The sequence below is a fragment of the Bombus pascuorum genome, chromosome 10, assembly GCF_905332965.1.
Source record: "Bombus pascuorum chromosome 10, iyBomPasc1.1, whole genome shotgun sequence".
NCBI classification, from domain to species: domain Eukaryota; kingdom Metazoa; phylum Arthropoda; class Insecta; order Hymenoptera; family Apidae; genus Bombus; species Bombus pascuorum.
The window spans coordinates 7606706-7633615 of record NC_083497.1 but is presented as its reverse complement, the minus strand read 5'-3'; the positions used below and the strand labels follow the sequence as shown (position 1 = coordinate 7633615).

General features: G+C 40.1%; 1 protein-coding gene and 1 long non-coding RNA gene across 4 annotated transcripts in view; both read left to right on the top strand.

The window, feature by feature from the left end:
• Positions 1-26910, top strand: part of LOC132911331 (homeotic protein distal-less) — a 98032-nt gene that overhangs the window by 11044 nt on the left and 60078 nt on the right. The window lies entirely within an intron of this gene.
• Positions 4917-6001, top strand: LOC132911353 (uncharacterized). The gene is made up of 2 exons (XR_009658982.1): positions 4917-5222; positions 5325-6001. It is a non-coding gene; the product is annotated as an uncharacterized LOC132911353 (long non-coding RNA).

Below are 26910 nucleotides of genomic sequence, written 5' to 3'. Positions count from 1 at the left end.
TCAGCTTCGTATGGTAAGAAAATTCCTCCAAGAACGCTCGTAATATCCTCGGATGTTGCATTAAGATAGAGGAAGGCGCGGAAAATTTCTGGTATAATCCCTGAGAATCACTGCAAATGTTGCTTTAAATTAATTTAATTTCTATAAGATATTCTTCTTCGCTGGATTTTTACCGCGTGTATTTACCGAACAAATTGTCGTAGCTTGTCTGCATTCTTCGAATTGTACAATTGTGCATTCTGAATCGCTGAAATAAATTGCATTCCATGAAGGAAACTGACCAGCTTTGAATTCTTAAAGTATGATTAGTTCACGAGTCGTGCAGATTTAATTTAATCCACGTGCTAAAGACACTTCTTCGGAATATTCGCGATCACGTTCCGTATTCTCCCCTTGAATCTTCTCATATTGAAACTTTTCCACAATCTTACAATTGTATATAATTCAACAATTTTTCTATCTGCAAAATATTTCGCCCCCAAATATTCGCCAAAGACGATCTTTCACGTTTCACATTTTCCGACCTGACTCTTCCAAAATTGCAATCTTATTAATTTATAATCTTCAAGCGCAGCTCAAATTTTTCCAATAATACTGCACTAGTAGAATTCTTGTACTTTTTAACCAATCCATATACGCTGTCTTTTTTCAAACTGCCGTGCATTATTCACAAGTGACAGCTACGTGTCGTATGCCCTTTAATCTTCCAAAATTGCATTCTAAATTCGAAACTATAGTTATCTTTAAGCACGGTTCGAATTTTTCCGTGAAACTTTACTAGTAAAATTCTGCTATTTTTATAATTAACCCACGTGTGCAACTTTTCTTCAAATTTCCGCGCGGTATCCACGAAACATAGTCATGTTTCGCGTCCACCCCTCGAAACCACGAGAAGATCCTGTTGCACGGAGAGTCCAGGGTAACAGGACTCTCAATGGACGGCATCTGTCAGCATTATCGGCACAAATGACTTTACTAAATCACCGATCCGCCACGCCCTGGACACCGGGAGGATAGGGTTGCCAGTACTAACGTCCAGCGTATCGGCAACAGGGAGAAAATCAGCCGCGAGACACTAACGAGAAGATCATAAATAATTCCAGTAGCCGGACGATCGTGAAGTTTTTTAGTTTTTCACGGTGGACATCGGTACTGGCTTTCCGCTAATTATCCGGTTTGGTTTCCAATTAACGATTTATTAGGCTGAACCTATGGTCAAAAGCTAATTGATGCTGGTCTCCTCGAAGTCATGAATTTCTTGCGGATAATCCCACGACTCCCAATTAACGATTTATTAGACCGCGATCGCGCCTTCGAGCTAATTGAAACGAAACGTACCCGCTTGCGAAATCTTAATTTCGATATATCTCTGACCACGATTTATGCGCTATGTCGGCAATGTATTCGATTAAAGTTGCATTCGTGATTTTGCGAAATTCTTCAAGTTTTGTCAGTTTTACGACTCTTCGATTGAATCCGGTTACCCTAATTAAGTTTTGACTACTTTCGACTGGAAAAAGAGGCGAGCCGAGGGAAAATTCCTTCAACTGCGTTTATCAATGCCATATAGATGGTGCGAGATTATAGTGATCAGCTCCGCAGTGATTGATTGTTACGATTAATTCACGTGGAAGGTTTGAGTTATCGTAAAAATCATGGAAGAATCTTTTTCTCGTTATTCAATTATTTATAAGACTATTATTTCTCCCCTGTTTCAATTACCAGACTTTTTGTATTATTACGCATAATTTTCTTAGAATATTCTCAAAAATTTCTCTGTGAAATATAGATTAAATCGGATGTATCGGTATTGCTCGTTGATTTACACATTCCCTGCTAGCGACGTGTACGTTGCGCCGTCTCAATTATCTAAAATTAATCTACTAGATTCTAAAAAATAACCACTAATTCAATCATTGGAATTTTTGAGGCTAGATATTAATGAAGATTTTTAATACAAAAGTTAACAGAAAAAGAAACAAAACATTAAACCGTGCAATTGAAACAAATACAATTAATTACACCAAACATACCAGAGATAACTAAGGAAAGACGTTTGATAAAAAGTGTATGCAGCTTCCGCAGAGAAATAGCAATGTACTTTAGATACAATCAGTTCAACCATGATTTATTGCTCGTAGATATTAAGTATGTCAAATAATAGCCCTGATTTCACAATGGAAATTGACCCCAAATTGATTTATTTGTATTTAGCCCCCCTCCCTTCCTCGAGGGGTTCGATAGATGTCAAAAGGCTAGAGGTTTTCTCATAGGTACACACATCGTGATACGTAACTGCGTATCGCGTAATCACGGGATAACTGGCTGTCGTAGGTTGCTGATGTCGTTGCAGGGGGTCCCGGACCGGATAATTTCATTAGTCTGAGCTCCGCGGGAGTTATTCCCCTTTCTCCTTCTGCCAGAGAATCGAGCTCGACGAAGCCTGATGAGTAATCGCGGCACCGTGTCAGGTTGTTTGCAAAATAACACGGAACAGAGCATTCCGACTGGTTGACTTTCAACAGAAGACTCTAGAATCGGAATTTTCTATTTCTGAATTCAATTTGTTACTTTGAGGGAGAACTAGAAAGTCTTGAGTCTTGAGTTATTTGTTTGTACTGTTACAAACTTTGACGCGTAAAGAAGAATGTCAACATATTGTCCTCTTGTAGGAAATATTAAAAGTATATTCGAAGGAGGAAATCGCTGGCAAAAATGATTAATCGTCACCGTATCTAAATTCATGGAATTCTTAAGTTTCTTCAATCTTATTATTCACGTTTCACTTCTCCTGTTTATACGAGCGCAGCTTCTAATACTAAGCTTCCGAGTCTTTAAGCGTAATTCAAGGTGCGAAATTTGTGAAGGAAATTAATACAGTGATTTCTACATTCATCGGATCAAAATTCACAGAATTATTAAATTTTACATAGCTTTCCCTAGCATTTCTTCGGTATTGCCCATATTTCGCTCCTTTCTTTTATCATAAGAGTACATTCCACTACAAAGCTTCTGATCATTCTTGAACTGTACTTTAAGGAGAAAAATTCCTGAAAAACTTATCGATTGATAAAATTACTACTAAACAACGATTTACCCTGGTCAATCTAAATTCTCAAAATTCTCAAGTTTAGCAAAGGTACGTACGTATTTCTAAAGCTTCTTCAATATCTTTCTCTATTTCCTACTATTTCTTTTCCACACAAGGGTAGTTTCCATTGCGACGCTTCCAAATCTTCGTGAATCATACTCGACGCAACATCCTCGACCAAGTCTCCGCAGCACCGCGGTAGCTGATCCCGACGAAGCTTACGGCCGATGCATCTCTTCAGGGTGTACCGTGTATAATCTGTAATCGGCCAATCAAGGCGTTCGAGCAAGCGCCTGTGCCTGCTCCGTTGGCCCTGCTACCGTCGCATCGGGTTTCTTGTCATCGCCAGCAACATGGCGCCTACAGAGCCTTCAGAGACTCTTCCATCTTCCCTTCGTTGCTGGTCTCCTCCTCCTCGCTTCGAAACCGCTTCGTCTCTTTGTATCTCTTTCCCTCTGTGTCGTCCCTTCTTCGACATCTTCTTATCCGCGCCTTTACCTCCCTCTCCCTTCCTTCCTTCTTCTCGGTTGCCCTTTGGTTTGCTCGTGGTGTTCAACTTCGCCACGGAAAACGACGAAGACGATACGAAAAGAAGAAGAAGAAAGAACGGTGGAGGAGATCTGAACCAGAGAAGTGAGGCCACGCATCTCTTTTTCTTCGAGACTTCAATTTGAGGACGTGGTAGCGCGTTCGTGCCGCTGTGCTGCTACACCGACAGAAAGAAAGAGAAAGAAAGAAAGCGGGCAATAAGGATAGAGAGTACTTGTACACGCGAAGTACACATCGTCGCGAGCAGAAACGTGTACGTGCAAAGGGGATAGACACGTAGACGCGGCTACATAGGTACCAACACGACCGTCTGCGTTCCTGCCACGTACCTTGGGCGTGGTGGTTCCTTTTTCTTCGTCTTCGCCGACCAACGTGGTCGATCTCTCCTCATTGGCCCTGGGAATGCCAACGCGTCGAAACGAGATTCGAAAGTCGCGCACACCAAGGGAAGAACTGCACGCCGAGTGAATTCGAAATCTGAATGTTCCGAAGTACGTTTACCCCCGAAGATTCGAGGTATCCAGAGTACACCCGACCTTCGCTCAATATTCGTCCAAAATTCACTCAACAGTCATTCAAAGGTTCGCTCAATGTGCGCATCTAATGTGCAAATTTCACTTAAGAATTTCATCCACAGTTTATCTAACGTTCAGCTGTTTACAGTACTTATCCAAGATTTACTTAAAATTCACTCAGAGGTTTATTCAATGTTCTGGAACTGACGCTGTTGAAAAAGTTTGACCAATGTTCGCATAGAGGTTTATCAAATGATCATCCGAAGTTCGCCTAATACATTCACCCGAAGTATCATTCAAAATTCATTCCAAAATTCACTCGAAATTTGTGCAAAGCTTTGCCCAATATTTACCAAAAATTCAGCCAAAGTTTTATTCGATGTTCGTTTAAATGTATGTCAAATATTTAGCCGATATTCTGAAAATATTCTATCAAGGTCCACGTAAGGTTCCCTTAAGAGTGTCTAACGCGCTTTGCAAGTTCCAGCACCTCTCTAAGTGGCCATCGAAAGCTACGCACCGGTGGATCATCCTCTATACTTCCTGTTATTTATTATTGAAAAGGGCATGAAAGACGTAGATAGTACTCGATATCGATATTACGGCGACCGGTGAACGATCGAGCCGAACTACCCCTCTACATCGATCACTTTGTACGCTACGGGAATAAGATAATGCTGTCACTCAAAGGGCGATATATAAAAGCAACGATCGATCGACAGTGTAACGCCTTTCGCTGCATTTATCCGCGCGCCATTGCGTGGAACTTCGAGAATTCAAACGAGATTTTTCCATTCTCTCCAACGAAACTTTCTATAACAGGAACGGTTTGCAATGCAAGATTTATTCTTCGATTCGTGTGCCAACATTCTTTAATAGGAATGAACCAGGATTAACTAGAGTTTCATGTAACGAATTCTTCTTGCCTTTACTCGCATATCCTCAACACCTTTGGACAATGATTAATAAATAACTGGTACCGTTCGTGCATCAGGATCAAGGTCGCAGAAAATTTTGATGCAACACGCGATGCATTTGCAGAAAATCCGAGAGCCGTGGGAAGTAAGGTGAAAATTAACGTGCAAATAATTATTATTCATGCATGAGAGAGTATATATCCAAACGTGAATCGTAAATGTGTATGTAGTTTAAGATGTTGGTATGTGGAGGAGATGGAACTAAGAGGATGAAAAATGAAGATCGCGTTACACGAAGTGTACAAAAAGTGATTCGGGCTTCTCGATTCGATTGATCGATCGACGTGATGTTGGAATGGAAAAAGAGAGAAAGATTTCGAAGTGAAGGAAAAGAGGCCTTTCAAATAGACAAGCGAAACCTCGTTTATCTTTCCTTTTTATATTTTTCATTCTACTAGCGAGATACTATAGAGAAGTGAAAGACAAATTAAAATTTAATTTCTTGGTTATTCAAGATGTTAGATTAATTTTCTCTCTTTAGAAATATTCTTTACTCTGGTTTAATATTACAAGGTTTGATACAAAACAATTATGAAATTGCTGCTACTATGATATTATCGCAACGCCCAAGCAAATAGAAAGAAAAAGGTCTCACAACTCGAGTGATTGACATGTTATTCATACAATATTGTAAGAAAAATTGATGTTAAAACGATCATTAAAATACAATGTATAGGCACACACGTGATAGGTATGTAAATCGATGTAACACGGAAAACTATGTTTTAAGTAGTGTGTTAATTATCTACGTCTTTTCCGTTACCACAGACTTATATAGTATTTTAGATTATTTAATAATTCTATTTGCTGTAATAAATCGTGTACGACTATTTTTGATATTAAAATTAACACGCAATATGACAAATCTATTTGCTTATTTGTTCTTTTACTTATTGGAGGCACTTACGTGCAGAAATTTCTAAAACTTCCTACGAGACCGAAGCAGTAAAACAAAATTAAGTATTCTTTAGAGACGATTGGTTTCTAATCAAAAGGCAAAGATGTTAAAAAAAAGAAAATGTAACAAAAAAACACATTATCTTTTCCTAGCTACCGGAACACTACGTAACACCGGATCACTTTCGAAACGTGGTCGCAGCAGACGTCGATTCGCGAATAACCGCTCGTACATGTGTCTTTCCGCCCCGTATCTCCAACCTTTCCCTCGCTTTCCGCTCGTTTATCTGCGTCCATTTATCTGACTATCACTGGCGTCGTACACATGCCTCCGGTGCTACTTTGGCGAGCCTTTCGTCTGTACTTATCAATACCGATCGACTACAGATAACGAACTCAGTTTCTCGCCAAGGAACAATGAAACGATTAATTAATGACTCTTATTATATTTCGATCAGCCATTATAAATCAAACGTAAAATTCAAATGAAGATTCTTATGAATCGATTCACAATCAGATAAATTTTGTCTGTGAGTTTTTTTTATTTGATTTAGCAACTTTATACAGCTACGGAATATTTCTCTTCCTTTCTGTTCAATGTTTATTACCATTAATTAATTAATAATTACCGTCTCGATCGCCTGCTATAAATCAAACATGAAAATCATATGAAAATTCTTATAAGTCGATTTGCAAGCAGTAAAACTTTGTCCCTGAACTTTTTACTTGATTTAGGAGTTTTATGTAACTAGTTGTAGAATATTACCGTTTCTCTCTCTTTCTGTTCGACGTTTATTATCAGATTCAAAGGTGGACTCGTGGTAGAACTCGACTATGGCGGAGTATGGCTCGACGTAGCTACGAGTTTTGTAGGTTAGATGTATTAGATAATGGGGGCCCGGTCTCCAGTCGCGGAACAATGGCTCGAATATAATTGATGATTCTGCTGGACGGACTCGCGTATGAATCATTAGGCGAATACCGTTTGTTCAGCCCCGGTGTTTGGCGACGGCCGCGTGAAAGTGGTGCGCCAGCTTGGACGCGAATGTCAGCCGCATTGTCTTTCACGGCATTAGGCGGTTCGTATGGTAATAGTAATTAATATTTACTCGTTTGTCTCATGAAAGAAACTACCTGGCACAACTCTGGCATTTTTTGACAATTTTTTTGCACCTCGTAATTAGGATTTATTCTTCTATCTTCATAGTTTAGTATTTTAGTATGTATTGCGACCGCAAGTATATCTTCACAAATTGTCAATATTTTGTTAACAAAAAAAAAGACAAAAATGCGTCGTGTGATAGTTTTATATCAAGGAAAGAATGAAGGAATTAAATTTAGAATTTACGGTACATTCACTATATTCATTTGATCTGTTGCTAGCACTACGTGATTAAAATTGTTGCAAAATTATTTGAACAGAGAAAATTCAAATTCCACGAAGGAGTGTAATAACGAAGTTTTTATAAAGGAGGTAATGCAAACTTGATGAAAAAAGCGACAACGTAGTAAAGACTAATAGACCTTCTATTTCTCAGTAACTATTAACACATCAATTCTGTGAATATAATATAGTAGTATTTATCAGATCGTAACATAATTCGGTATATAAATAACGATACTAATTTATTATATATTACTACCTTAGTACTATGATAAAAAGAGGAATTAAAAATTTCTTGTTCAACATTCAACAAATGGAAATCTCAAATATGTAATATAATTTCTTTAAAGATAAAGTATCTCAGTATCCTAAAATCCTAATAAATCCGTACGACGAACAGAAATCGAAGTTTAGCTATTATACCCTTAAAAGGCAACCAATTCATCTGAAAACCGTATTGAATCGCACTCGACATGAAACAGCAACCATCGTAGTTGCAAGGAAACCGATTAACCGATTCATTGCTTTTCTTTCCTTCGATCTAAGCAGCTTTCCTCCTCTTCGCTCTAATCTTTCTTTTGCATCCTCCCAATCTCGCGCTTCTTCCTATTTGCTATCAAAGTAACTGATATCGACGCAGCCTATCGCGTTATTATCTGATCGTATGTACGGCAGTTACGTGTCAAAATAGGGATACGTTCGACGAATAAAACTTCTTGTCTCCGCGTTACGTTCCGCCATCCCCGTTTGCCAGCCTCTCGGTAGCGTTATCGGTGTATTCTCGCAATAAAACTAATAGAGGCTGCAGACCGACGCGACGTGTCTCGCTATCGGCTTGTATCTGTCGACCACCGGCTACAAATGGGAAAGTTTCGCGGCGTGGCACGCGATCCGCGGCATGGCACGACTTATTATTCCGCGGAACGTTCGTGTGCCACCACACGCGCGCCCTTGTGTATTTTCGTACATCCACCCGTGATCCACGTGAATCGTGCACGACATTGTTTAATTCAATTTTATTCCGGCCTGGCCTTGTTATCTAACATGGCTCGTTAACCCGTTGCATTATCTATTTTTTGTTTTCCTCCTTCTGAATTCGTTAAAGCATCACTGCAGAAAGAAGTATTTCCGAGCTGCATTTTGGGCTCGGAAACTAGAGAATTGTAATGGAACTGGAGATTTTAACAGTGATGACATGTCTAAAATTGCAAAAATTTTTAATAGTAGTGAAAATTGCGTATAATTCTGAAGAAACTTAAATGCAATCAATAAATTATGGCCCATGTCTAGTTCGTATCAGTTATTAACAGCTAATTTTTCATTATTGAAAAAAAATCTTCGCTGGTTCATCTGAATATCCTAAATCAGAAAAATGAAAGAAAACGAAGATTCTTCTTGCGACGAATTCTTCTAGTATGAATCTCTTTTATAAGAGTCTTCAAAGAATTCTATGGTTAGGTAAAAACACTTGCTTTCCTTTGATTTGACATACAAAAACCAAAATATTAGTAAATATTAGTACAGAAATAATTAGTAGAATTTGCAGACACGGAAGAGATATTTTGAAAATATTTTTCAGCTTATAATTCTTCAATAACAATCCTTCGAATGGGACATCGATGAGAGGAAACGAGTAATTTGTTCCTCCAAACGAGGCTCGCAACGAATCACTATAGTCACTGTTGGTACGTTTGAATCGCTTTATGCGTGTGCGCATCCCTTTATTCGTGTCCAGGCTGTTTTATTGTACGATGTCCGGCGACAGCATCGTCGTCGGCAACGACACGGTTTAAACTTTCCCTCGGATTCGACGAAAGTTGTCGTACACGATGCAACGCGCTACAGGATTGATGTTTCCGTTGTCTAATGGCCTGCGTTGTCGCTATAATCATACGTCTTCGGGCTTGCTGTGTACTTTCCTTCACCCAGATATACCCGACAGTTTTTACTCGATCAACGTTCCACATAAATATTGCTTTAATAGTCGAGTTTTCTTTCGCATACGTTTCATACGTTTATAAATCGTGCATCTCGTCAACCTTGGTACGATATCACAGTGATACCAGCTAGAAATGAATTTATACTTGAAATAATACTTTACTCGATGAAACTTCATGATTTTTTCTTTGAAGCACCAGGAGTCTGTTCCTTTTTCACAAAAGACAAATTTCACGCTCGTTATCAGTTACTGCCGTTCGACGTTCTTGTTAATATTTGATGCCTTCCATCGCGCGTTACTTTTTGTCCTCGTCAGGGAAACACATTTAACCGTTCCCGGTTAATAAAAAAGCGAATCTAGTAATACTAGTTTTTCTGCCCAGGCTACGAAACTCGTGCACTGTTTCGCCTGTCGTTTCACGCGTGTCATACACGCTTGACGTAATCATGTCGCGCTACTCCGTTCCCCGTGATGGAAAATATCGAAAGTAATTAATAGTGTTCAATGGGCCGAAAAATAAAAATAAAATAAATCCGCCGTGCCGATTTGCGATTATGCCTGTAAAACACGAGCAAATCTTTATCCTTGAAGTAATTGCCTACTTTTTCTTCCACCTTCCGTTTAGCCACCGGCTCTTGTTAATCTTTCTCTTTCAAACGTTTTACGGTTCTGTCGAATCTCGCGACCACAACTCTTTTTTCCCGCGACCGGGCAAATATTAACACGAACAGTGGAATTTCTGCTAACTGTCTCTCACTGATAAAGAAACTTCCACTAACTGTAAACGAATTATTCGATTCTGTGGCTCTGTGGATCACAATGAAGAGTTTAAGGTTCGTGACGACTGTCGTTTCGGTTGAATTGGATGGATACAACACGACATTTCAATCTTCTTGTTATTGCGGGGATAGAAAAGCTTTTTAGTAATTGGTATTTTCAATCGCAAGAAAATTTATCTATTTGTAGGACTTACGCGATTATTCGTCTGCGATTATAAATCTACAATTATTGAACGGGACTTTATGAAAATATTAATACAAATTCCCCACAATATTCTCAGTTCGAATATTCCATATCCAAACGTGTAATTTCTGCATGTCAATCTGCATTCTGTGAATTACTGTACCTTTCAATTTCTCATAAATGCATCAAATAAAAATCAAACAAAACTATTTTGTATCACGTTCGAATTTTAAAGTGCCAAAAATAAAATGCAAGCATAGTGTAGAAAAGAAACAAAAAGCGATCGCATTTTTCCAATCAGGAGAAAGGAAAAGGAAGGTAAAAGAGCAGCGGAAACTCGTCTTTCCTTTATCGATGGCTGCCAAGGTGTCCCCCTTCCCCATGGCGTGGTTCTTTCTCTCTTCACCGATGGCAGGTCCGGACTCTTGAAGAACCGGAGAAGGCCGATAATTATTTTCACGCAGCGGCGTGTTCATGTACGTGGATCGAAAGAGCTGGCGTGCCTCGCGGGACCTCCCACAGTGCCTCAAATACCAATAATTACCGGCAGACGAGTTCGATGTTTGCAGAAACGCCAGTCCGCCACGATTTTTTTAGTACACCACGCGAAAATTAGCGCCACCGTGTCGACGAGTTATGAGGGGCGCCACGAATAAGGAGCGCCTTTTATTTCGTCCAATACTCTGGTCGCGTGTATACCGTGATTTCTTCAAGCTTTTCAAAGATTCTCTTTTTTTCCCTATAATAACGATATCGAAGATTTCTTGTCTAAATATGTGTGATCATACGTGCAACAGTTCGATAGAATTTTAATTATTTTTCTTTTTTTTCGTTGGAGTTCTAAGATTAGAACGTTGATAGGTTCGCTAGAAAAGTGGTGTGACTAAGAAACGCAAAGTCTTCAGGGAATTGAAGTTGGTTCGAAGCATAGAATTATTCATTGCTCAACTATTTAGGAGTGAAAAAATATGGCTTCTTTTACAATTTAGCCAACAGTCTTTAGATTTTGCAAGCTTCTAACAAAATATAAAATTAAATATTCATGCTTGTTGCTTATTATCAAAAGAAGAGTTAAAGCAATCTTTCGAATTGTGATATCCTTCTTATTAAACGATATAATTTTATCGAGTAATTGTGACATTTTAAAGCAAACTCAGTTACAGGGTTAATTTTTTTATATGTTGAAAATTGCTGATATTTCAGATGTATTACTCTCTTAGTGGAGAAGCCGTGACTCAAGAAGTCATACTGACATAATAAAATAGTAACGTGGAATTTTATATATCATGATTTCTGACAAGTTACGTTAGACAAATTCGAAACAGTTGCATTGAATTTTGATCTTTTTCTATTCTTTCTTCAACACAGAAACTAATAGCCAGTTATAGAACAGACATTAACACGAGCACAATGGTATGGCCGGCTAGATAAAGCGTACGTTTAACCTACTTCTTTTATCACATTGACACTACCCCACTGGTTACGTAACCAACATTTCACCATACCAATTGAAGGTTAATGAGTGTAATCATAAAGAAGGTTCAATTCAGGGATGATGAATAAACATGCCTTCTACGTAATTAAACAAGAATCACAGCATCGCCTTTTATTAACCTCAGAAATTATGCTTCTGTATCTTCCACACGATTCTATATTTCTTTTTAACTTCATAATTCTTCAAATGGTAAACTTTTCACCCCGAGCTTGATAAAAAGCGCGAACTTGGGGGTGAAAGAAAGCGCGTTCGACTTTCTGAGAAATTATTACGATGTCGAAACTAAAAATATCTGGACGTAGGAGATGAGCAAACGCGGTCCCTTGAGTTGGAGAACCACGGCGGAGTCGAGAAGAATTCGCGCAAAACAGGCTCGAGGGGTTTCGACCGGCAGAAGCGCGCCCTCTTCCTTCCTCCCTCGTGCGAGGAATCCCTGCACCAAGAAGGGAACGAAAGCCTCCTCCCGTTCCCCGCCTTCTTCGAAGATCTTTCAGGAAGATCACCGGCGGCGCAATGCGTTTCGTTTGTGGCGCGCGCTCTTGCACCTGACCAACTTTATGGTAAAAAGGGCGCCCCAGCCTACGATATCAACCCGTGATCCTCTGTACGAAGATCGTCCGTACGAAGATCCTCTGTGCCCCCTGTATACCCACGTATATGTACGCACGTCAAACCATGAGATTCATAGAGAAACAGGAAGAAAGAGTAGGTGGCGATGTTAAAGCATAATGTTGATAGTGGTGGTGAAGATCGTGTGTAACAAAGAAACGACAAGGGAAGAATGGAAGTAGAAAAGATCGCGAGAGAGAAAGAGAGAGAGAGAGAGAGGGAGAGAGAGAGAGGGAGTATCTTTCGCGATGGTGTAGGAATGGGTCAGCCATGGCTGAGCCAGCTTGGGGTACACACACATTATTTCAATGTTGGCAGTAATGCCTGTTATTAAGCGATGATAATGATTGGTATTATCGCGGGTTGGGAGCAGCACTGGTAGCAGCGGATATAAATCATCCTTACTTCCTTCTTGCTGGCAGTGGTCGGGCTCTGCGAGAGCTCACCTCCATGCCAAGAAGCTGTAAATAACCTGGCGAGTTGCAGCGGCGTTGCTTGCCGCCAGGAGGTAAAGGAAAAGGCTTCCTCTAGTACCGCTTTTGTGTGTTGGTGAATCGGTCTTAGATAGGTCGTAGTTAGGTCTCGACATTCTCTTCCTACCGTGCTACCCTGCATGGACTTTCCCTTCCATATAACCACATACAGACCAACCAGAACCATAGGCACCAGACTTCCGCTCTCGCCTCTTTCCCGACATTACGCATCTCGTTAACGCTTCGTGTTAACGACACGCAATCCACCATCGTCACTTGACTATTCCTTCAACCATTGCAGCGAATATTTTCAAACAGAGAAAGAGGCTTCCACGCGTTTTCTTCGTCCAAGGGGGATGATTCACGATTCCCACGACTAGTATGGATCTCCATCGACGATAGTATAGTAACCCCAACGCGGGTTCGATTCCATATTGCTTTCCCTCGGTTCTTCGATCTTCTTCTTCTTCCTCCTCCGTTTTTCTTCCTCGTTCTCGTCGTTCGTTCTTACGAATTCACCCTCTTTCTCGCTCTACTCGTCCATAAATCATCGTTCGGCGCCGACGATCGAATTCACGATACCTACGTCCCTCTCTCCCTCTTTTTCTCTCGATTCCTAGAACGACGCGCAACAACAACGTCTCGAGGAAGGAGTTTCAAAGTTTCATCAAGCCACGTCTGCTGGCGATGATCCTCCTTCACTTTCTCGGCTCAACCTACGCGTGTGCGTGTTCCTTCTGCTCGTGGTGTGCTCTTCTCCGATGTGTCTAGGTTAGTTTGGCTTGTGCATCGCGAGCTTCGCAGAGTCTCTCGTGCACGTAGCTAACGGTAAGGCCAAAGGGGTGGGCAGGGGGGCACGTCCAGGCACGCCCACGCGTATCTCGATCTAATAAATCCAACATTTCGCCGGTAAATCCGAGCCCTCTCTCTTGGCATTCGCGCACGATCCACAGGATCGAAAAAGGATCTAAGAATTCGGGCAACATCATGTATCGACAGGCTTTTTCTCATTAGCGTGCAAAATAGGGAATTTTTTAGCGTTTCAACGTTATCAAGTTTCAAAGTGGAAGGAGCAGAAGATGGTACATGGTTGACCCTGAGGCGTTGTACTTAGGGTGAATCATAAAACTATTTGTATCTTCTGCAAGGTATTTTTATATCTAATAATTTTGAAACGATTCATATTCTTTTTGGAATAACTGGACTGATTACAATTACATCTTTTAATGTTAATCTCCACTATGCATCTTTCCTTTTGCCACTGGAGACTCTAATGGAAAATGGAAATTTTCTGAAATAAGGATAAATGCTTCGGTATACGCTGTACCATAAACTTTAAATTGGATTTCATCTCGTTCATATGACGTATTTCCCTCAAATTGTCCTAATGCAAGTATATAATAAGCTAAACAGTAATCATAGTTGAGTATTTCGATAAACTGATTTTTTTGAAGGGGAAATTTGAAAATTTCTTTTCAAAGTCTTTTACGATCCTGGTAATTGGCAAGATAATAATTCGAACTTTTCATACAAAGTTCTATCGCTTTATAAGAAAATTACAGTTCCATAGAGACTATAGTTAAGTCATCAATTCCATAAAGTTCAAGAAGAAAAGCGACGGAGAAGGCAAGATTTCGTGACGTGAAAACTATAATTTTCCTCCGAGATTTCTTTCCCCTTGGAAGCTTCACGACCCTCGTACCCCAAGCTTCCAACTATCTTGCGTTTTCTCACCGAGGGAATTCCACGAAACCATGCTATATTGGCTTCATACAGAAAGACAAACGGAAAAGAGAAGACCCGCGAGTTCTGCTTGCCGGTAACGAGTCGTCCCAGTTCGCGATTCGCACGCGAGCGTACTAGTATCGGGTCAGTTGCGAGTATCACCTCGCCGTTCTACGACTTCTAGGAAGGATTTCAAACGAAGAAGAAGAAGGAGAAGAAGAGAAGTTCGTGTCGAGGCCGGTGGGAACCTTCTGGCGAAGTTTTAATGGCACTCTAACGATCGAATTATGCGTTTTGCGCGAAATCGTGGAAGGAGCATTTGTCTATCGATATCTTTCATGACTGATAGGATATGTTTTATATTTATTCATTTCTTCAGTGTCTATTGGCAAATTAACACGTTACTTCTTTTTTAGGATGCTTTTATGTATGTGTGTGCGTTCCGCTTTTTATTCAATCTAATCATGATTCTAAAAGATGCAGATATAAGAGCAATATGTGTGTGCTATTCTTCTGTGTTCAATACATATATTTTAAATAAATACATATAAATGAACTGAGAAACAATGATCTGTTTCTGAGTTGAATAAATTCTTCCCTCAAGGGATTTAACGACCATGTGCAGCATACTTATTATATCGATCCTCTTATGTCAATATGCAGAATGATTCGACGTTATAGAGATTTACAATTGAATATAAGATAATCAGATAGTCCTTCAATATCAGAAACAGTCTTAATATTAAAATATAATTATCGTTGCTATATTACAGTTACTTATTGTGTTACATTAATTCTTCTAATTTATCAAACCAAACATCCACAAGAATCAACTAATTGACTAATTACAAACAAACTAATTCCATCCAGATGTATTAAATTTCGTGTTATTTGCTAGTACCTTTCACTGACTACGCAAATTTTACATAATGAAAATGAAATATATAGAGAATTAGATAAAAAAAAGCCATCATTGGAAAATAGGAGGGCGCCCAAATTTTAAATACTCTCTATAGCTATTGTATTTCAAAAGATATCTTTTGAATCATCAAATAACAAAACACCAAACCCAGAAACTCTTTTTGAACGAGGCACAGATATGCTGTAAAGTGACATCGAAAACGCCGGGCCAAGAGCCACGAAACGGTTGGATCACCTTGGGGTTACCGAACTCCCGGGCTAACCGGGCAAAAACTCGGGAATTTGCAAAAATGAACAATTATAGGAATCCAGAGTAGTCGTCCTGGCAGCCCCTTCCTTCACCATTACGTCCTTTTCCTTCTTCATCTGTCTCTCTTCCTCTTTCGTAATCCGTTCTACTCCCGCGGCAACCACCACGAAGTAGTGGAGGGAGGACGAATGCGCGGGTCGTTTGAAGTGGCAGCGTCCCCGCGCTTTTGCTTTCTCGGTTTCTTACTCCGAGTCGCCTTCTTCTTCTTCTTCTGCATCCACCTCCTTCACCCTTCTCTCTGCCGCGACAACCGAGCAACTCTCTTTCGCTATCGTTCCCAGTCACTCTTGCAGGTCAGCCCTTTCGGTATTCGTTTGTTTCATGGCGGTTCCCCTTCGTGTCTCTCCTCGTCCTTCTTCTTTCTGCTTCCCCTTTCCACTTATCCGTCGATCCGTTGCACACAAGCTTCTCGTCCCTTCCTTCTATTGCCGCCAAGGCGACCCTATGTACCGCATAGTTGCGGCATTGCTTCGGGCCGGGCCTCGTTTTACAACCCTGTCCCGGTCTCGGAAGGTGCCGACCTCCGTAGATGTTCACCTACTCTCTGCCATGTGAAGACACTCTTTGTTACCTGGTTGGTTGGCGTAGACAAATTTTTATTGTACTATCGAAGTCATAATTATTAAGGTAATGTTTACGAGAGCTTAGAAATCTTTCTTCTTGTGTTTTTTGAAATGTACACATCGTTAGATTAGGATTACCAATAGTGTGTACATAACCCACAATACCATTCATTATTACTCCTTTTATTTATTAATCAGGTATTTATTTATTAAATTTGTATTTAAATAAAATGACCGATTACATGTTAATCGTAATATGACTATCGTTCTTCATATCTTACAATTCTTGCAGTATTCTTTACCCTATGAAATATCATTCGAATGAACATCTTTTTATAAAACTAGCCAACGACGATATAAATATTTAATTAATGCATTCAATTTAAACTTCAAATTGAGCAAGAAACTGTATTGTTTTAAAAAATGTCATAAAAAAGTTAAGTTCAATGTAAGGTGACGTAGCTGTAAAGTAAAGTGGCAAGAAAAAGTAACAAGAATAAAGTCTACGAGACATACTCGCTTAACGATATACGATATTATATTCGATTAATTAGATGGTGGTTATCGACTAATTTATATGAATAGGGATGAAAGGGATATTTCGAGGGATATTTCGAAGATTGCAGCTCAGCTGTTTTTGTTGGATCATTGAGCAAGCAGGTGTACTATTACGTAATGACGAGTTACGTGACGTTTTATTTTTACTGTGAGAATTTCCGTGAGGCGAGGCACGACCTTGATTGACAAGCTATGTATATCGATTCAATTTATCGGTCTAAGCATGCGGCTTTTATTCGATGCAGCAAGAAACAAATTAGCCCGAATATAGATTTCGCGGTTCGTGTGAATACATTTCGTTTTTCATTCGATTTATACTCAACGATCAGTGGTGCAGGCAATGGCTTCCGGAAACAGCGTTAATTGAACGAAAAAACGCGGTATCTGTATAGTATCTCAAAGGGAAAATGAGCATCTGCAGTCAAACGCGACCTGTTCCTCTGCATGATGATCTCTTCATCCAACCTTTTTCTTGTCTTTTTTTCTTTCTTTCTTATCATCTCTTTCCCTTTTTCTTAACTCGGTAGCGAGTACAGTCCATTTACTTTAAATTTTATACGTCACGTTAAATTTTATATTAAATATAAACCAGTTTATAACTTGCTTCGTGTAATTAACTAATTTTTGCCCGTCGTTTGTCGGAAAATACAGAAGAGCACAAGCTTCTTTGAGATCTTGTTTTGTGCTTTCGAATTTCGTGAGGTACAAAAAATAATCCGTATTGAACAGATCCACTTCAAAACAATCCTAGTCTACCTCGTTCTCTGTGTAGTTAATGGTTAATTAATTTCTTCGCCTAAATTCTTAGTGTCTTTTTTCTAACAAAAGAAACCAGGCTGCTCGGCCATTCAGGAACCCGATTCGTCTCTCGAAGAAAGTGTCGCTAGATTCCGAAGGCGATGACAAATGTGTCGACCGATGAATTCGCCATCGTCCGCCACGGCATCGATTATTCATTCGGTACATTATAAAAATCGAGCAGGCAAAGACACGTGGGCTTGGGACGAGCTGGTGCAGAAGCCGATCGGACAACCAAACGTCTGCTTCATTTTGTATTCAGGGTGCGCATGCGCCAGTTGTCACCGCTGACACATCGTTCGTCAATCCGTTTCTGCACACAAAGCTCAGGAAGAATAAAAAGAACGAGGCGGCATCGCTGCACCCCGAGGAACGTCTCAATCGGCATCGATCGCCGATCGATCGATTCACCGACGTCTTCTTCTTACCAGAGACGTGCAGCACTTCGCCAGATCTTTTGCAACAACTCCGTCGAATCCTGTTTGCCATCACGATCCTGTTGATCGCGTTGATATGCCCGTCAATTTTCGTCAAGAACAAATATTCGATGAGGGAACGCGCGATGTTTGTTGAATTTGAATCGTCTAGACATCATCGGCAATCGTCAAGATTTTTTATCGACCCGACATTGGATATGAACGCTGTTTGATATGTAATGCGTGTTGTCTAACGAGAATAATCATGATATTGCCGACGAGATTAACCTTTAGAATATCTTAAGAAATATCTCGAGTATAATATCGATGCAGTGTTTACTCGAAATGTCGATATGAATGCTGTCGGATGATGCTGAGAACTCACGGATGATGGACTCGTGTCTGTCATCATGTGTGACATGTTACAGAAGGAATTTTGAATTTTCCAACTTAGATTCGAACCTCTGGATCTCTCCGCTTGTATCTGAACTTTCGAATTCTTTGATTCGTATTTCAACCTTCACATCTCCCAGCTTGTATTTTCAAATGTTCGAGTTGTTGGATTTGAATCTTCGTACTTGGAATTTTAAAATATCGTTTTAAATTTCCACGTCTCGAATCGTGAAATTCACGATCAACGCGCGATCTTATAAATTCTAACTATTCTTAGAAAAAAAATTACTTTGAATTTTCCGTTAAATCGAACCATTTTTCTTTGCACGGTGGTAAGACCTAGTATGTAATTCTACGTATTCTCCTAATAAAAATTCCCAATCTTATGAATTCTAACTATTCTTATAAAAAAATTACTTTGAATTTTCCGTTAAATCGAATCTTTTTGCTTTGCACAACGGCAAAACCTAGTATGTAATTCCACGTATTCTCCTAATAAAAACGGCTCGCCGTCACCGATCAATAGTATGGACGTCAATACCGATCGTTCTTAAGAACGCCATCACGACAACAAATTTCTTATACCGAGCTTAACGAGTGTCGCTCGGGAAGCCCTGTGGCCATAATTATTGTCTACTTGACTGGCGGGTTGGCGCCTGGCAATATCCGCGACTTATTTCGGGCGTTGGTTATTATAACTGGACGAAGTCCGAAAAAAAGAGTGATTTTAATGTGCTGTCAGAATCAAGCAGCTTCGCCGATCCTGATGGTATCTCAAGCAGCTGCCGTTTGTTGCGTTGTTCCCGTGAATCGTCCGACAGCACGCGGCCGTAAAAGCGCGCGCGTGCATACGCACACATCGTATCGCTTCGCTTTTTATACAATCTCTAACTCTCATTTGCTGTTTCATGAAAGATGTAACGCGTTGATGCGCGCCTACTATCTCTCTAAGTAAGAAGGTAGAGGTCGGAGTGGATCGCCTTGGAGCTCGAGAAGCGCCCCGCCCACCGTCTCGTCTTTGCTCCGAGCCCTTTGCGTTTTGTACTCTTCCTCCAAAACCGTAGGATCGGGCCCCACCGCGTTAAGCCCCCCTCACACCGTTGAAAATCATGCTCTTCGATTTTCTTCCTCAATTTGTTCGATGTCATAACGATTTACTTAAAAGTAATCTTTTCTAGGTCCTCCTGAAACACCCTGTTAACGAAGTATTCTGAAATATTAATCTTCCAATGAGAATAGCCCCAACTTTCAATCGATTTATGTCGAGAATATTATTCATAAAATTGCTATCTTCGTTCTTAACTCATTCGCTCGTTACTTTACGAATAAGAATATTTTGAGCATATCGCGAACATACTGCGAATACGTGTAAAAGTATTTACGATTAAAAGTAAGAATCGTATGAGTTAAGACTCTTGTACGAAAATTTTATATGATGAGAGTAATATTCTATAAAGATCTATATATATAAATTGTTGGGTAATAATGAGGTGGAAAAATTAAAATTTTCAAAAGTTCAGATTTGTTCATTTTTATTATTAGCATTCGTGACTAAGAGTGGAAGTTTCTTCGTTACTATTCGACGATCGTATTGGATTGTTCTAAATTGGCACGTGTAAGTCAGGCTTAAAGATTCACAGCCTTACACCCCGGTATCATACCACTCGCGTTTGGAAGCGCGTAAACCACACCACGAACCGACCGCGATCCATTCAATGCAAGATCCCGGTATAGCCTCTATCAGATGCCCTTTGTCGATCGATCCTCTTTGTAAATCGGGCCGCGATGGTGCTATCGTGTTACCTCTCAAGAGGTATACGTATTAACCAGGCCGTAATCCTGGAACACGTAGTCCTAATTTGTACGCGAACCTCGGCAATTTAAATACTGCAAATTATACATTAGGAATCATCACCATCGTGAGTCTTCCCTTTTTTCTTTTTCTAATTCGAAAATATATTGAATTATCTTTTACGATAACACCAGAGAAATAACACTACAAAATTAGTACTTTTTTTCATGAAATTTTTAATATCGTGCACGCAAATTTAATTACGATTCCGTGGTAGATATTATCGTGACTCAGAAGGACTATCGTTTCGTTACAAAGTTACAAGAACGCGACCGACGCAATGTAAAAATGCTAAGTTTACGGATAAGCTTGATTCAGATTGTGGCCAAAGTCGCATCGGTTTTACGGATCGTTAATTTTGTCGTTACAACACGAACTTGGTAATGGTCGCGTGCAAAGAGCATCTCGGCCCTGGCTACGTTTAATTTCGAATAATTCTCCGGCGTCAGGAAAAAATACGAGCCTCAAGATGGAAACACTTAAAATTCATGGTATTTTTCCGGTTAATATGCGTTCAGATTAATCAAGTTACTTGTATTCGGATCAGATATTTACTGGAAAAATCACAATGAAGATAATAGTGGTAGAAATAAGATTTGAAGAATTTGAATTCAATTTATTCTCTTACGATATATCTTTCTGACTTGAAAAAATATAGTCAATTTCATGTAATAATAAACACAAAACACTATTCCACTAAAACTAGCTCTCCATTTGACTAATAAGAAGAAAGATGAAAACTTGAAAGCATATATCACGTCAAGTAAATAATACATTTACACTGATAAATTGTTAAAGTTTCGAATTCAAGTAATTCGTCCATCCATTCTGAGACTTCAACCTCTTGAACTCGACTACGAATACATCTGCTTAACAAATGTCGATGGAAGCGTTGTAAAAGACTCGTTGATATAGTATAATCCTATCGTCGTCAACGTCACAAAAACGTCGGTTGAACTTCATCGAACGGTGACGCTATAGTTTCCAGTTCTAGCGTCGAAAAAGTTGGCACGAAATCACTACGTGTCTTTCGTAGAATACTATATACCCGCAGAATAGACGATGTCAACGATTGGGAATGACATCGACGATTCTAGTTCTCCTTTGGTTCGATTCGGTTTACGTATAACAATCAAAGGCTAGCCTGTATACGGTCGTACAAGTTATACGCGGCAAGTTATCCGGCAATTTAAATGGCAAACTTTTCCTTGCACGACCATCACCACCAATACACCGGTAGCAACAAGGAACGATGATGAGGATCGATAGGCACGCCTGCTAACGATTAGAACTTTGTTTCATTACGAACCCCTTCTGCGGCGACGTGAGCAACGACAGCGAAATGAGAGCCCAGATTCTTTGTTATTATTAACTCATGGTTCTACTAGGTCGATACACCAACCCACACTAAGGGGTTAAACGTCGACCTGGTGGCTGCTGGTAGAAACTTACACGCGAGTGACACCGATCTGACGAACCCTTTCGAGGAATGGGATCGAACATTCCTAAATAATCCCGGATAACCACCCCTATGTGTGTTTGACCAACTTTTCACTCGACAACTTTTCACCACGAAGCTTATACGCGCTGGATTTATTTCACCATACCTTCGTACTTCTATTTATTTCGTTCCTTTTTCGTATGATATAAGCGTGCATCGATTTTCCCCTATCGAACGCCGTTCATAGGAAACGTCGACACACTTATGCCTGACTTTGGAGTTTCCTTCAACAGTGCCTTCGGTTTTTCTATAAATGGACAATCGAGTTCGGGTTTTCATGCAATTATCGTCGAATGTACTATTTTTAACGCTACCAAAGGCAAGTTGTATGCTATTCCGGGACAAATGTTTCGTTACCACAGTAAGTAGAAAATGAAATAACTACGATGGAGCAGTAAAGAGCGAGAGAGAGGAAGAGACGTAGAAAAACGTTCACAAAGGCAGGATGCCGCTGCACCACGGTATGCCGTCCACGAACCTACGAACCCCGGCGACCTAGCTTTCATATCTGGCTTCACCTGCATAATTCACATCAAGTCCTCATGAGCGTACGTAAGAGTCTAACTCGCAAAATGGTCGTACAACGGCGAAAAATCAAACGATAATTCCTACACTGTAAACAATGGAATACTTCTACTTAGGTGTGTAACTTGATGTTGAATGATTTAGATGAATCTACGGTCGAGCTGCAATGTTCGCGTACTCGAGGAACAATGAGCGGTCTAATTGCCGCAAGGTTGAATTTCCTAAGTTGTAATTTGTGTTTCAATCATTTTTCTGCTATCGAACGAGATTGGAAGGTTTAAAAAATGTTTTGCGAATTGCTGTTTGAGGAATTTTAATTTGTTAATTATCCTGCTTTTGATCGAAAGGCGAGGTTGTAAAACAGATTCATTTCTAACGCAATTCGATACGGTATTGTAACTCGATAATGCAGAAGGATTAAATAATAGACAATAATTCAAGAACGAAAATATCTCATTTTCAGTTTTATAAAATAATTATCCTACGCACGCATATTCTACAGAATTGGTATATTAATATATCTCCTTCTTTTAATATATCTCCAAGACACATTTCGTCGCGTTTATCCAATATCTTGGTTGGTTGCTCTTTAACACCCTAATTTCTTATGAAAATTGACTCCCCTTATTTCCCGCTTTAACAGTATATTTCGCTTGCACAAGATGCAGTTTGAAAAATTTATTTTCAAGAATAACGACAGAAGCTTATCCCAAAGATTTAATTTGAAATTAAATCCTTATTATACAAGTTGGAATTTTGTACCTAAGGAATCTATCTATTATTATTTATCCTGTGATAAATTAAATTGAATTTCATTGAACAATATAAAATATATCAAGTTCTGCATATTTTTACCCGGTATAATTCTATACAATTTCCAGCTTCCAATTTCAGATCTCGTTGAAGAAATTCGAAATCCTACCCCAACATCGAATTGTACCGAGATTCACAATCTGACTCAAAGTAGAAACCGTCTGTCCGTGAGAAAGGTCTATCACCGCTTTCATAAAACTGCTGCTTTCCGGCTGGCAATTTCTTTCTCCATTTGATAAAGAAGAATTTGCTCTTCTTGACCGTGGTTGCCGCCGCCGTTATCCCCCAAGGCAATTTTGCTGTTTTGTCAAGGCGGACACGACAGGTTGTACGCGGGGCCCCTCGAGGAATCCTTCCTTCCTCTCACAGTGGCTTCTCTTTTCTCCCTCTTTCGCTCGCTTCCCCGTGTTCCCTCTATCGTTCCTCTCGCCGTGTCTTGGGATTAGCCTAGCGGAACCGTAGAAACATACGGCGGCTGTGGGAAATAATGACAGGGGTCCCTCGCGTCGGTGCTCGTGCTCGCTCATTCGCTCGTTCTAAAGTCTGGACAGGCGCTCGACAAGCAGATCCGGAAACGGCCACGAAAACTTTTCTTCACCACAAAATTTCACCTTTACGCGCGTTCGATAGCGTTCTCGACTTCCGGTCCTTGGTTCAGGGTCCGCCAGGAAATAGTTCGAAGATCGCGAGCGAAGGGGGCTTCTGAACCGTGAAGTCCCGAACGATTCCAGGCGAACCAGCGGCAACTAATGGGACCGGAAGAGACGCATACTTCTTTTACGTATAGCGTCGTGGACATTGTCGGAGCACGTGCAAGTGCATCGTAAACACGTGTTTTTTGAGGGGGGCTCGATGGTAACAGTTATGAGCTGATCGTTGTCCGAAGAGTCATTCAAAACATTCTTTAATTAATGCGCTAATTACAACAAGTTCACGATGAGAAAGGATAAATAGGATTTATCGAGTTTGGCTTGGAATATTTTTAGTATCCTCGTGACACGGATTGTGATTTTGGTATGATGGAAACAGACTTTACGCTTGGGACAACACTTAGTTTCAAATTCACTTTAAAGTCAGTTGTTAGTTTTCGGCGAGGACTACTGAATACAAATATTATTTATCATGTTTCAATATTAGACACATCCATTGGTATTACAGTCGTGGATAGTTTACGCGTGTTTAAAGAAAAATTGCAAGCCAATGGGTTGATCAATATACGAAATAAAATCTAAAGATTAATCGGTACGGAAAGACGCCATAATTTTACAAAAATCTTAATTAACTAAAGCAATTATATAATTTGTACTATAGAAGTTATTGATATACCTATATATACAAATATTAATTTTAAACTTTCTATTAATTTTCTTGCCGAGTCCACATTAATTTTAACATTAGCAAAATTCCTTGCGAAGCAAAACTAGATTCCTTAAATTTCTCATATCATCGACGAGCTTCCAAAACCCCACGACCCGACCAATACACTTGGTACCCACTCCTCTTCGCGTCGTTTCAATGACGCAATCGCGTGATGCATCGCATCGAATGCAGAGCGAGCAGATACTCGACGCGAAAGGGGGTGGTTCTATCCATCCCTGTGTTCGCCAACTTTCGACAATACTCGTTGCAGTAGTTGTGCCCCTAAACTCTACACCACCGGCATAAATATTCATAGATATCCCGTACGAAGGCGTAGGTGGGTAGGTAAGAGGTGAGGTTAGAAAAGAAACTCGTTGGAAGAGGGACGAAATCGTGGAAGAAAGGAGAGGAATCGGATGGACGAATACGATAAGCGTATAAGGACGAACCACGCGGGTAAAAGGAAACGGTCAACGGAGAAAGGAACGCCGTATGTATATATGTGAAAGTCAGAGTGAAAACAAGAGAGATAAAGAGAGATAAAGAGAGAGAGAGAGAAAGAGAGAAAGAGAACGAGCGAGCAATATTAACGGGAAGTTTAATCGTCGGCTGGTCCGGGCTGTCAGCTCGGACGCACGCCGGGTCAGTCGGGCCCCTGAGGTCAATTAGTGCTGCTCAACACTCTCCTCTCGTTCTGACCTCCAAAAACAAAAGCAACTCCGTCGCGTCTCGTTTAGTTGCATCCTCATATTAAAAAATGTTCAACTTGTTGTGCCTCTTCCTCTTCACGGCCTCTTACCTTTGTTTTGGCTAATCGTGTGGGTGTTTGACCATTTTTTAAAAATATACTTAGAATCTTCATGGCGCGAGTTTCACGCATAAATATCCTTCACGGTAATTAACGATTATTACATTTCTTTTCGCTCAGAGTATCGATCCAATCGAAGTATTGATGATCAAAATATTCATCTATAATTCTTGGATCGAAAAACTTCATCTGTAAAGTGCATCTACCTATTTGATGATTTTTTAAAATTATTTAGCATCTTGACAATACAAATTTTACGTATATTCGATTCTTAGATGAGTTGATTAATAATTTGTACGTTTCTCTTGTTCAAATTAATAATCCAGGATACTGGCGATGAAAATACTGATCTACAATCTTCGAATTGATACAACTCATTAGAGGAACCATCATAGACATTTACATTTTGTTTGAACACTTAAGAGTTTGATCATTCGAGTTTCATATATTTGAATTGCATAATCTATAATTTTTGTTGACCTATGACATTTGGGTCAAGATAACTCGGTAAATACCCATGCATCTTTCTCTTTCAATTACCTCCGATGACCGTTTCTGTCCATATTTTCCCCTCTAAATAGTGCTTTCTCGCGACGCGAATAGATTGAAAGCTGAACGTAAAAGCTATCCCGGTCCGGTCTGATGGAAAACCGAACGCAAGACGTGCAGCAATTACCTCTTGGCTCTGAACAGAAGAAACTATCGCGTTAATTGCGTTCACGCCTCACGAGCATCGTTTCTTTGCTTTTCTCATTGCGGCCGGTATAACACACTCTTCCCGCTTGGATCCAGATCGCCCGCGCGACAGACGTTTCATCGCATGATATACTCCCCTCCTACGTTATTAAGCTGCTTCAATCATATTTTTTATTCCTTTCTACACTAAAAACGAATATATATAAAAAAAAAAAAAAAAAAATACGAGAAGATTCGCTGGACGACGATGATGACAGAAAAAGGGACATCGCGAATCGAATGATGGAAGATAGGATTTTTCGAAAAAGTTACAGGGCCCTGCGTGTATCACACGCGCGTTTCAAACCAACGAGCTCTCCACGCCGCGTTCACGGGGGAAGGAAGCGAAGATAATGGTTGTGTCTACCTGATTAAGAAAAAAGGAGACGCGGAATGGGGAACCAGAGGGAAGAAAGAGAGATTGCCTATTAGCGTGGAGTCAACGCGCGGCTCTCTGAACCTGCAGAGAGAGAGATGGATTTTTTTTCTCTCGGTACCTTTCCCAGTCTTCCGGTTACAAACGAGGGATCGCCTTGGCGGAATCGATCGTCTGGTCGTGGCAAGGATCGCCAGCCAACGAAGGAATAATGGGAAATCTCGCGGGTAAAAAAAGGAAAGGTGGGAGTGGTATCTAACCCAATTACACGTGGAAAGTAGCTACGGCCTGGTATCGTTCTTCTCTTCGACACGAGCCACGTTAGCTTCCTTTACCGTGTCTTGCAGACAATTTTTTACCAAAAC